Here is a 12,461-nt window from a genome sequence, read left to right as displayed (position 1 = left end):
CCACCCCCCCCTAAACATTCACTCCCTTCACCACCGGCGCACTGTGGCTGCAGTGTGTACCATCCACAGGATGGACTGCAGCAACTCGCCAAGGCTTCTTCGACAGCACCTCCCAAACCCGTGATCTCTACCACCTAGAAGGACAAGGGCAGCAGGCACATGGGAACAACACCACCTGTACATTCCCCTCCAAGTCACACACCATCCCGACTTGGAAATATCTCGCGTTCCTTCATCGTCGCTGGGTCAAAATCCTGGAACTCCCTTCCTAACAGAACTGTGGGAGAACCTTTACCACACGGACTGCAGCGGTTCAAGAAGCTGCCTCACCACCACCTTCTCTAGGGCAATTAAGGGAGGGCAATAAATGCCGGCCTCGCCAGCGACGCCCACATCCCATGAACGAATAAAAACAAAATATTGCATTACACATTATAGTGTATGGAATTATGTGATAGTCCCTGGGACACAGATTCTCAGTCCCTAAAACCTAGTGAAGCACTATTACTGGCCAAAGTTTTAATGTTAATATATTCCGCAGATTCAAGTTATCGTTTACGCTACTTTATTTACTCCATTCGAGCATATAGAACTGAGCAGTAGCAAATGTCAACAGTTAGCTTTGTTCTTTTGAATCATCAGATAACTGAAAAATTAAATAATTTCAGGTATTCCCGTATGTCGCCTTACTGTTTGATTTGAATATACCAAGAATAATTGTCAGGGTCAAACCTGATGAACTTAATAGTGTTAATTTCTACTAAATGCAAATAGTTTATCCGAGATTGCAGTGACGTGGCAGATTATACCTTCTGAATGACAAACTGATGGATAAATTTATCATTTTTTTGGCAGCATAGTGCTGGAAAAGGGTCAGAGAGGCCTGCAATTGATTTAGAGTTTTAGTCGTGGTAATTTTTGAATAGAGGCAGCCGGGTGTTCCAAATTATAAACTCTGTCAACTTTGCACAACTCATGGGCTCACTTGTAGGTGAGAGGTTGCATAGATTTCAAATCATGTAGGTAAGCAATTTGAAGTTCAACATTATACTGAAGACTTCTGATTTTGTGGTGAAATCTGATAATTCCCTCCCTGAAAGATGAATTCCAAAAGTGGGGTTAAATCTGATAAAATGCTGGTATGATGCATTCTAACTATATCATTGTAATGTGTGTCTTTAGTCATCTGCACCATGTATTGGATAGCAATGGACATAAGATCCTTTTTAGCATTATACTTGAATGCTGAGGAGGCACTGCACTGACGGACATGCTGTCTTTCAGATGAGACATTAAACCAAGGTCCTGTCTGCCCCCTCAGGTGACGTATAAGATCCCATGATACTATTCGAAGAAGAGCAGGGGAGTTCTCCCTGGTGTCCTGAGCCAATATTTATCCCTCAACCCACATCACTAAAACAGATTATCTGGTCATCATCTCATTGCTGTCTGTGGGACCTTGTGCACAAATTGGCTGCCACGTTTCCTACATTACAACAGTGACTACAATTCAAAAGCAGTTCATTGGTTGTAAAGCACTTTGGGAAGTCATGAGGTTGTGAAAGGTGCTAAATAAGTGCAAGTTCTTTCTTTCTTACTTTGTGAGGAACTTGCAAGCATTTAGTATTTATTTAAAATGATTGTATCTTTCCAAAACTGTTTTGCTGATTAAACCTAAAGTTTCCTGATTATCAACACTGTTATTTGTGATCCAGAAAAGCATATATTTGCTTGCAGCCAACTTCATGCAATTTCCCTCACCCTTTCTCTTTCTTCACCCCCCCCCCCCCCCCCCGCCTTTCCCAAAAATAATTAAACTTAAAAATCAGGAAGTCTGTTTGTACATCATTGGAAAAGTTGGCCAGTAAGCTGTTGAGATCTCATCTTTTGATTCATTTTAAGAAATGTTGAATTGCTGAACTTACAGTGGAGGACCTGTTTTTGTCAATGCATAATTACATCAGGGCTAAAAGGGTTAAATTATGAGGACAGGTGGCATAGATTCGGCTTGCATTCTCTTGAATATAGAAGATTAACTGGTGATCTAATTGAAGCATTCAAGATGATTAAAGGATTTGATAAGATAGATAGACAGAAACTATTTCCTCTGGTGGGAGTGTCCAAAACAAAGGGGAATAACCTTAAAATTAGAGCTGGGCCATTCAGGGATGATGTCAGAAAGCACTTCTTCACACAAAGGGTAGTGGAAATCTAGAACACTCTTTTCCAAAAAGCTGTTGAGGCTGGGGGTCAATTGAAAATTTCAGAACTGAGATTGATAGATTTTTGTTAAGCAAGGGTATTACAGGTTACAGAACCAAGGCGGGTCAATGGAGTTAAGATACAGATTAGCCATGATCTAATTGAATGGTGGAACAGGCTCGAGTGGCTGAATGGCCTACTCCTGTTCCTATGCTTGCATTTAGCCATAGATAAATTAGCATCTTGGAAGAATTTGACCATGATTTACTGCATAACTGGAAAAACAAGATATCTAGAATATTGCCTCCTTAGATCTGCTGTACCTCCAGTGGTGGCATTTTTGTAATAATATAACAGGTAAAGAAGCGTACTATTTTCTTTTTAAAGCAATTTTTCCAGCAGCATTCATTTTTAGAGACATTATTTTTGGTTTGTAGGTTCTTGCTGCTGGGCTTTTCATAACCGTAACCAGATGCTGTTGTTAGTGGTTCAGTTATACAAAACACGTATTGCTAATCTCACGGTCCACAAAAAGATGTGCTTGTTTCCTAATACTTTAATGGAAGCATTGAGCTGGCTTGTTTGTTTTTGTCTGTATGTTGTGTATGAATGGTGCAGCAATTCAGCAGGAATGTTAATCTGGTGTTTTTATTTGGATAACTGTACCAAATTTAAGCAGTAAACGATTTGAATCATAAATATGCTTTTGCTTGCTCCTAAGACTTGTATGGATTTTTTTTTGCGAAGTTTTTTTAGTTTCTCTCAGGTGAGAGGACGTGGAATGGTTCAACAATATCTGAGCACTATCCTTTGTCACTCCTTCTCCTGCTGACCAGGAGATGTGCTTCAGCAGCTTTCAATATTATGCCTGTGAAACATGCTTCATGCACTTCGAGAGAAAGATTTAATCTTTCGATAATAAAAACACTTTTTTTTGCGTTTTAAATGCTGGGGAGAAGATAACAGTTACGGTGTAAATTATCTGACCATGCCTTTAGTACGATGCCCAGTTGTGGCCACCGAGACACAAAGAAAACGTTCAAGCCTTGGGGCAGTTTAGAGAAGAGCCACTAGACTGATCCCTAACGTTATGTGGGATGACTGCAGAAACTTGAGGTGGTCAGTCTTGCAAGATGATGAGAGGGGACCTTATCAAAATAAAGGAGATAGTAAATAGTATAAAAAAGAAACATCCAGAAATCTACTTCAAACTCAACTGAGAGAGCAAGGCAAGGGGATACAGGTTCAAACTCGTAAAAAGCGAATTTAGAATTGATGTCAGGAAGTTCACACTGAGCAATATGTGAAATGCACTTTTCAGTAGGGCAGTGGAGGTAGAAATCTGCAATCAGTTGAATAGTTGGATGCTGTGATTTGCAGGAGAGGGGTAATGTTGGGTCTTTCTGGATGGATGAGCCAAGATAGGCTGAATAGCTTCCCTCATTTATGTCTATATTTGCAGGTTTTAAAAATTCTAGAATATTTTCAAGTATTGAGATTAAATAATTTTCTGGTTGAACAATATTCATCTTTCCCTTTCCATTTCTCTGGGGTTTTTGCCCAAGTTAAGGTGGGAGATCAGGAGAACCCCTGTGGAAATTCTACCCCATGGTGACCAGCACCCCACATTATAGCTAGTTTACTGGCTGCACGTTATATAAAAAAATTCAATATGGCAGAGCAGCTCAGTTAACTTATTCTGCTGGGACTCAGGCTGCAATGCAAAAGCAAGTTTAGATATAGATGTGCTGTGCGGCAGTGGATCCATTATCAATAAACTTTGGTTCTCTTGGCCAAAATGAGAAAAGAGCTCGAATTTATATCGTAAAACTTACCCTGCCTGGGGACCTGCAATGAGATGTTTTCTCTTGCACATTCATTATTTGAATATGAGAACAATTGATGGTATGTTAGTATGAAAAGCGCAGGTGGGTAGGTTGAGTCCACTGTCGTTTTTCATGAATTTCATTTGAAGAATTGGCTGTTACATTTAGTGGAAAATTCTGCTCTTGAACCCATCGACGAGCGATGCTTTTGCTGAGTAGTTGTTGTTCTTTTCTGTGAATAAAAATGTTGTACTTAAAACTGCTTTTCAGTCAATAGATTGTTAGCTCTGTATAACTTAAGGTTGTGCTTACTTTGCAGTGTCGCCAACTCCAGAGGTGTCGAGACCAATCTAAATTGGCACCATCTAAACTGTAAATGTAACAGTTGCCTCTGATGGCATGCACATCATTGTTCTGGCCTTGAGCTACCATTTGTAGCATTACTGTAATGTAAGGGGCATGAAATCCTTTTAATGTAATTTTTACAGGGCTTCAATTGGTTGAAGGGTTATGGAAGGAAAGACCACTATTTGTATAATGTTGGAGTTCTTTGTCCGTAATCCTGATGGCATTACTGATACAGTGATGGGGCTGTCGAGTTTAGTTGTGTTTACTGGCTAAATGCTTATCAGATTTGCCAGTTATCTGAATAGGAGATCTAATCAGTTTGGAACAGAAAACATTCCATTGGGCTACCGAAAGAGGCTCAATTTTCAGCTTTTGCCGTCAGTCACTTTCAAATTAGCACTTGTAATTCATGTGTGAAACTCCTGGCAGAGTCCCAGTAATTATGTAAAGAAGAAAAAATAGTTGCGGTAAATTCTAACAAGTTAACAGATGTAAATGATCATCATGATCAGGGCTCAAGTGCTGGCATATGGTGGAGCTCATGTCACTAATTTATTTATGGTTTACCAGATCACTGCTCACTGGCCAATCTGAAATGCAATGTCTGTGGTGTGGAGCTCCTCTTTTGCAAATTTCATCAGCATTCAGTGGCAGAGATGTTGTGACTAGACTCTGGACAAATTATTGGAAAATGCAAGACTTTTGTGCTGCATCATTCTGTTTTTGTTCTGTAACCAGAGTTTTATCTACTTCCTTTGTTCCCTGGCTCTGTCGTGAAGGTGACTGGTAGAGGATTAAATATTCCCGTAGTTTGCATTCTGCAACAATACAGTGCTAAGCCCAACGATCAACAATAATGAGTGTCAGAGCCCAGCACAAAAGAACCAGCGGCACTTAACAAAGCAGTATTGGTCTCTGAAGGTGCAATTGGGGTGGAGGACAGAAAATACTTTAAAACTACTTTGGGATCTGAGGTTTTAACTAAAGTTATGTATGCATGCATAAAATATGGACCAGTACTTCACATTTAACTCTCATCACAATAGTTATTTGACATCCAAGTCCAGTTTGATAGATTATAGCACCCCAACATTCGGTGTATAAATGCACTGTCTGATGTGTTCTGAGTCCCACAGACTAGGTTTGATTCTCCACTGAGTTAGTTGATCTCATTCAAGGCAGAGGTAAGGGCACCACAATAGGCTTCAGTACCTACAGTAAGGGAGTGGGAAAAATCAGGCTAACAGTCTCTTATGTGGGACTTTATCAAATGCCTTCTGGAAGTCCATATAAATAACATGCATTGACATTCCCCTGTCCACTACTTTAGTCACCTCTTCTAAAAATTCAATCAGGTTTGTCAGGCACGACCTACTTTTCACAAATCCAAGCTGGCTCTCTCTGATTAACTGAAAATTCTCGGTGTTCAGTCACCCTATCCTCAATTATAGACTCCAGCATTTTCCCCACAACAGATGTTAGGCTAACTGGTCTATAATTCCCTGGTTTCCCTCTCTCTCCTTTCTTAAAAAGCGGAGTGACAAGTGCAATTTTCCAAACTAGAGGGACAGTTCCTGAATCTAGAGAACTTTGAAAGTTTATAGTTAGGGCATCTGCAATGTGCTCACCTACTTCCTTTAAAACCGTGGGATGGAAACCATCTGGTCCTAGGGATTTGTCACTCTTTAGTGCTATTATTTTCTTCATTCCTGTTGTTTTACTTATGTTAATTTTATTGAGTCCCTGTCCCCGATTCAATATTAGTTTTCTTGGGATTTCTGGCATGCTATCCTCTTTTTCTACTGTAAATACTGACGCAAAGTAATTATTCAACATGTCCGCCATTTCCACATTGGCAATGACAATATCCCCACTTTCAGTTTTTAAGGGGCCAACACTGCTGCTGACCCCCCTTTTTTTCCTAATATAACTATAAAAGTTCTTAGTATTGGTTTTGATCTCCCTTGCAAGTTTCTTTTCATACTCTTTTTTTGTAGCTCTTATTATCTGTTTTGTGACCCTTTGATCTTTGTATCTGTGCCATTTTTTTGCCTTTTTGTATGCCCTTTCCTTATGGCCTCTACTGTCCCGTACCTCTTTAGTTGTCCATGGCTGTTTTATTTGGCAAGTAGAGTTCTTGCCCCTCGGGTATAAACCGATTCTGTATCACGTTAAATGTTTCTTTAAACATTTCCCACTGATCATCGGTCGTTTTACCCATTAACAGATTTGCCCAGTTTACTGTGGGCAGTCTCTGTCTCATCCCATTGAAGCCAGCCTTACCCAAGTCTAGAATCTTAGCAGTTGAGTTACTTTTTTCCCTTTCAAACAACTACCTTGAACTCGATCATGTTATGATCGCTATTGGATAGATGTTCACGCACAGTTAAGCTGTTAACTAAATCTGGTTCATTACTCATTACTAAATCTAGTATGGCTTGCCCCCTTGTTGCCTCCAGGACATACTGCTGTAGAAAACTATCCTGGACACACTCAAGAAATTCACTACCTTTCTGACAGTTGCTAGTCTGCTTTTCCCAATCTATGTGAAGGTTAAAGTCCCCCATTAAGACCACTATGCCTTTATTACACGCTTGTCTAATCTCTGCATTTATACAATCTAGCACTTCAGAGCTGCAGCGAGGGGTCCTATATACAACTCCCACTATAGTCTTAGATCCTTTCCTATTTCTCAATTCAACCCATAAGGTCTCTGGCTGCTTACCCCTCGTTATATCCTCATTTATCATTGAAGTGATTTCATCTCTAATCACTAAGGCTACTCCTCCCCCTCTTCCATTTTCCCTATCTCTCCTGTAGACCTTATAACCCGGTATATTTAGTATACCCTGTATAATCCCGACCATCCTGCAGCCATGTCTCAGTAATAGCTATCATGTCATACCCTCCAATTTGAATTTGAACCTGTAGTTCATTTAATTTATTCCTTATACTCCATGCATTTGTATATAGAACTCTTAGTTGGGCCACACACCCTAGCCTGACCTTCAGCTTTGATGCTGTGTTAATCTCTTTACGCCTTCTAGTTTTCACTTTATCCGTAGTGCCTAAAATACATTTTCTTTCTGCTGCTCTATGCTTTTCCCTTTCACTTGTTCTTGAACAACTGTTTGTACTATTTGTATTGTAAATTTCCCCTGGGTCCTCCCCTCTCTTGCTGCTCTCAACTTTACTCCCTTCTGACTCCCCGCTTAGGTTCCCATCCCCCTGCCACTCTAGTTTAAACCTTCCCCAACAGCACCAGCAAACACCCCCGTGAGGACATTGGTCCCAGTCCTGCTCTGGTGTAACCCGTTCCGCTTGTACAGGTCCCATCTTCCCCAGAACTGGTCCCAATGTCCCAAGAATCTAAATCCCTCCCTCCTACACCATCCCTGCAGCCATGCATTCATCCAGTCTATTCTCCTGTTCCTATGCTCTCTAGCACGTGGCACTGGTAGTAATCCTAAGATCACTATCTTTTGAGGTCCTGCTTTTTAATTTATCTCCTAACTCCTTAAATTCACCTTGCAGGACCTCATCCCTTTTTTTTTTATCTGTCGTTGGTACCGATATGGACCACGACTACTGGCTGTTCACCCTCCCCCTCCAGAATGCCCTGCAGCCGCTCTGTGACATCCTTGACCCTAGCACCAAGGAGGCAACATACCATCCTGGAGTCACGTTTGCGGCCGCAGAAACGCCTATCTGTTCCCTTTACAATTGAATCCTCAATCACTGTAGCCCTGCCACTCTTCTTCCTCCCCTCCTATGCAGCAGAGCCACCCGTGGTGCCACGAGCTTGGCTCTTGCTGCTTTCCCCTGATAAGCCATCTCCCCCAACAGTATCCAAAGCGGTATATCTGTTTGAGAGGGAGATGGCCCCAGGGGACTCCTGCTCTACCTGCCTAGTCCTTTTACTCTGCCTGGCGGTCACCCATTTCCTTTCAGAACTTCAGTGTGATACCCTGCCTGCTATGGTTGAGTAGCCTTTTGACACTTGCTGTTTAGGTTTATAAATGAGGAATGGCCACTTTGACAAAGAACCAGAGAGCTGACAATACTATACTTTGTGGAAACATACTGCAGCATGACTCAGCACCTTCAAGAAAGGAGGGCAGAAAATTGGGAGGAAAGTGCCAGTTAAATTTGTTTAGGTCATTAGTTTGGTACAAAGTTATTCTCTGTAACTCTTAAGAAGTGACACAAAATTTCCCTGGTTTACAGATTGTAGACCTGCAAGAAGGTGCAGTATATATCATATCATTTTATGTTTGCACCCTATCCTACAAACCATTTCCATTAAATTGATCATTCAAAGATCCTACCTGAGAACTATAGGTTGAAACATACCATTTTCACAGTAATCTTATCTAATGTATTATGGTTTCTGGTCATCTTGCAGTATGTCCTCAATGGCATTGATACTATTAATCTCAGCTATGCTGCTTGTATTATCTGTCTCTTCAATCGCTTTATCAACAGCTGCCGGACTATTAAAATTGCAAGTATATACAGTAGGCTGCAGTGACTGTTGGAAACCTTCCAACAGCCTTCAGTTTGTCTTGTATGCTGCAGTTTGTTTGTTTTAGTGGAGCTGCCCACTTTAGGGTAATTGCCATTGCCTGTTGCAGCTAGGGTGCCTCAAATTATTTAGCTAATTTGTAGCCACATTAATGTGTATTGTGCAATGTCATCACAAACACTACTGCTGCCTTTTTTTGCTGGATTTCCATTCATAGAATCATAGAAAATTTACGGCACAGAAGGAGGCCATTTGGCCCATCGTGTCCGTGCTGGCCGAAATTGAGCCACCCAGCCCAATCCCACTTTCCAGCACTTGGTCTGTAGCCTTGTAGGTCATGGCGCTTCAGGTGCACATACAGGTGGTACTTAAATGAGTTGAGGGTTTCTGCCTCTACCACCCTTTCAGACAGTGAGTTCCAGACCCCCACCACCCCCTGAAAAAGTTTTTCCTTAGCTCCCCTCTAATCCTTCTACCAATCACTTTAAATCTGTGCCCCCTGGTTATTGACCTCTCTTCTAAGGGAAATATGTCCTTCCTGTCTATCTAGGCCCCTCATAATTTTGTATATCTCAATTAAATCACCTCTCAGCCTCCTCTGTTCCAAAGAGAACAACCCCAGCCTATCCAATCTTTCCTCATAGCTAAAATTCTCCAGTCCTGGCAACATCCTTGTAAATCTCCTCTTCCCTCTCTAGTGCAATTACATCCTTCCTGTAATGTGGTGACCAGAACTGTACACCGTACTCAAGCTGTGGCCTAACCAGTGTTTTATACAGTTCCAGCATAGTCTCCCTGCTCTTATATTCTATGCATCGGCTAACAAAGGAAAGTATTCCAGATGCCTTCTTAATCACCTTATCTACCTGTCCTTCTACTTTCAGGGATCTGTGGACATGCACTCCAAGGTCCCTCACTTCCTCTACACCTTTCAGTATCCTCCCATTTATTGTATACTCCCTTTCCATGTTTGCCCTCCCCAAATGTATTACCTCACACTTCTCCGGATTGAATTCCATTTGCCACTTTTCTGCCCACCTGACCAGTCCATTGATATCTTCCTGCAGTTTATAGCTTTCCTCCTCACTATCAACCACATGACCAATTTTTGTATCATCTGCAAACTTCTTAATCATGCCTCCTACATTTAAGTCTAAATCATTAATATATATCACAAAAAGCAAGAGACCTAGTACTGAGCCCTGCGGAACCCCAATGGAAACAGCCTTCCAGTCACAAAAACACCCGTCGACCATTACCCTTTGCTTCCTGCCACTGAGCCAATTTTGGATCCAACTTGCCGCTCTCCCTTGGATCCAATGGGCGTGTACTTTTTGACCAGCTTGCTATGTGGGACCTTGTCAAAAGCCTTGCTAAAATCCATGTAGACCACATCAAATGCACTATCCTCATCGACCCTCCTTGTTACCTCCTCCATTTTATATAACCCGTGGTAAGCAGTTTGGAGAGGGGAGAGACAGCACATTTTAAATATTGACAATTTCCTCCCTCCCAAAAAATAATTTGTCTTTGGTTTGATGTAACTGTGTCAATTTGCTGAACATTTGACCTTGTGGAATAGAAAGCCAGACTGTCTGAATTAAATGAGGAATTAACTGCCAGGATAGTTTAAATTTTCCTGCAGAATTATTATGGGAGACATGAAGTAACTTTGTTTAGAGTTGCGCCAATAAACCAGAGCTAACAGCCATTGTTAAAAGTGAAACTTGCTGAAGGGAATTTATGATACGTCATGCTGACAGTCTGAACTTCATGTGAATGACAGAAGCCTGAAGAAGTGCAAGAGTTCTTTATACTGCTGGTAACAGGATGTGTAAAGGAAATCTTCAGGTCCCAATAACAGGAACAGGCTAATTAATAGTTAGAATTACAAAGAAATTACAGCATTTGGTCCAACTGATCTATGCCAGTGTTTATGCTCCACACGAGCCTCCTCGCACACTACTTCATTTAACCTTATCAGCATAACCTTCTGTTCCTTTCTCCCTCATGTACTTAGCTTCACCTTAAATGCTTCTACGCTATTCGCCTCAACTACACCATATGATAGCAAGTTCCACATTCTGACCACTCTCTGGGTGAAGAAGTTTCTCCTGAATTCTTTATTGGATCTTTTAGTGACTCTCTTATACTTATGACCCCTAGTTTTGGATCCCCCACAAGCAAAAACATACTCTATCAAACCCTCTCATAATTTTAAACACCACTATTAGGTCACCCCTCAGCCTTTTCTAGAGAAAAGAGCCCTAGCCTGTTCATTCTTTCCTGATGATTATAACCTCTCAGTTTTGTATCATCCTTGTAAATATTTTAGCACCTACTCCTGTGCCTCTGTATCCTTTTTGTGATATGGAGACCAGAACTGTGCACTGTACTCCAAGTATGGTCTAACCAGGTTTTATACAAGTTTAACATAACTTCACTGCTTTTCAATTCTGTTCCTCTAGAAATGAACCCCATTACTTTGTTTGCATTTTTATGGCCTTGTTAACCTGCATTGCTACATTTGATGCCTCTATAGTTTGGGTTACGGGAGATGAAAAATGCTGCTGCGAGTCTTGCCAACATAGCGTTTCTGGTGAGTATGGGCAAACCAATTCAAATGGTGTCCTTTTCTCCTGGACGAGTTTTCAAATCCTAGAATTCATAAAACTCTGAGCTCCCCTGATGGCTCAGTTTGTAAGTCCACTGCCCAATGTGGTACTGAACCGTAAAGATCAGGAAAGTCTCAGGTTGAATCGCCAATCTGTGCTGAGTTGGCTGACCTCAGCTGGGGTGGCAGTTCACTTCTCCTTAACGGCCCTGGAGGGAGGTGGAAAAATAAGCCAGTGTTTCCACTCCCGGTTGCTTTGCATAACTCCTGATGGAAAATGTTTGGTAGGTAGCCTTCTGACTGTCCTGGCTTGCACATAAAGGATGGCCACTCAGGGTACCCTCTGGTATCTCAACTATGTTGAAACTGTACCCCAGCAGGAGTTAGTGGCTTTAGGAAAACAGAGATAAAAATGTTAATAAATATATGTAGCAAGTTTCAACTGGGGTAACTAAATGAAATTGTATGGCTTTTCAAAGAGCCCTGAGTTAAGTTGCATTGCAATACTATCTCCATGGTTGGAGGTGTGAATTGCCATACATGGGTTTTACAAGGAGCATATTCCACCAAAATGTGGATTATAGACTTTATCTTACAGTAGAATCTTTTTTTTCTCGCTCTCGCTCTCTCTCTCACACAAGCACTGTAATAGGATAGGACTAGGTTCGTCACAGGAAGCGTGACAGAGGGAAATGAGGATGGAAATTGCTGAGGTTCTGGCCACAATCTTCCAATTCTCTTTAGATATGGGGATGGTGCCGGGAGACTGGCAAATGTTTACACCCCTGTTCAAAAAAGGGGAGAAGGATAAACCCAGCAATTAAAGGAAAATTATGTTTGACTAACTTGATTGAGTTCTTTGAAATAACTGAGAGGGTTGATGTGTATATGGACTTTCAAAATTAAAGCCCATGAGATTAAAGGGACAGTGGCAGCGTCGATACAA

General features: G+C 41.4%; 1 protein-coding gene across 19 annotated transcripts in view; it reads left to right on the top strand.

The window, feature by feature from the left end:
- Positions 1–12,461, top strand: part of fbrsl1 (fibrosin-like 1) — a 744,900-nt gene that overhangs the window by 155,905 nt on the left and 576,534 nt on the right. The window lies entirely within an intron of this gene.

This window comes from Heptranchias perlo, chromosome 25 (assembly GCF_035084215.1).
Source record: "Heptranchias perlo isolate sHepPer1 chromosome 25, sHepPer1.hap1, whole genome shotgun sequence".
Taxonomy (NCBI): domain Eukaryota; kingdom Metazoa; phylum Chordata; class Chondrichthyes; order Hexanchiformes; family Hexanchidae; genus Heptranchias; species Heptranchias perlo.
The sequence above is the reverse complement of the archived record's forward strand: the minus strand, read 5'-3'. Positions and strand labels throughout refer to the sequence as shown.